Genomic DNA, 1,178 nt, shown 5'->3' on the forward strand with positions numbered 1-1,178 from the left:
TTATCCACCATTTCTCTCTCCTAAGAACAGAAAGCCCACAAACCCAGTAGTTGTTAGGATCCTAAGTTTTATTTATTTATTTTTTAAGATTTTATTTATTTATTTGACAGAGAGAGAGATCACAAGTAGGCAGAGAGACAGGCAAAGGGAGAGAGGGAAGCTGGCTCCCTGCTGAGCAGAGAGCCCCATGCGGGGCTTGATCCCAGGACCCTGAGATCATGACCTGAGCTGAAGGCAGAGGCTTAACCCACTGAGCACCCAGGCGCCCCAGGATCCTGAGTTTTAGATAATCAACATGAGACTCTAAAATGGGGGCCATCAAACATTTTTCTGTAAAGGGCCTAATAGTAAACATTTTAGGCTTTGTGAGCCATGGGCTGTCATAACTACTCAACTCTGCTACTGTCATGTGAAAACAGTCTTAGACAGTATTCAAAGGAATAAGCGTGGTCATGTTCCAATAATACTTTATCTACATGTGCTGGCTGGAATTAGTTCCCAGATCATAGTTTGCTGACCTTTGGTCTAAAATATCAACCAGTTCCTCACATTTCTACTATGCAGATATATATCTATATCTATCTATCTATCTATCTATATCTGTATCTATATCTATCTGTATCTATATCTATATATATACATATGGAAACACTAGGGAATTTAGCACAATTTCAGATTCTCTTTCATAATGTTGGAAACATTTTAGAAGTCTCTTTCATTCCCCCTTATATACCAGAGCCTAGCATTGGGGTCTTTTATTTAGTAGCCACTCAAAATTTATTGAATGAATAACAAATGAGTAAGGCTTATCTATATATCTATCTATACATCTATATCTATATATCTGCATCTATATCTATATATCTATATATCTATATCTATATATATCTGTATCTATATCTACCTATCTACCTATATATATCTGTTATATATGTATAAATTGTTTAGTTAAAATAATACAAGTTGCATATGCTGAAACACTGTATGAAACTCTTGTATGGTGGGACTCTCCTCTTTTTCTATACAAAATTTATGAGCGCTTTACTTTTGTTATGGCTCAATATAGCCACAATACCTTTCTGTAGAAAGACCATAGAGATCTAAATGCATCATCCATACCTACCTCTATCTCTATCTCTATCTCTATCTCTATCTCTATCTCTATCTCTATCTCTATC

This window comes from Enhydra lutris, unplaced genomic scaffold (genome assembly GCF_002288905.1).
Source record: "Enhydra lutris kenyoni isolate GAN:26980312 unplaced genomic scaffold, ASM228890v2 scaffoldscaffold49, whole genome shotgun sequence".
NCBI lineage: Eukaryota > Metazoa > Chordata > Mammalia > Carnivora > Mustelidae > Enhydra > Enhydra lutris.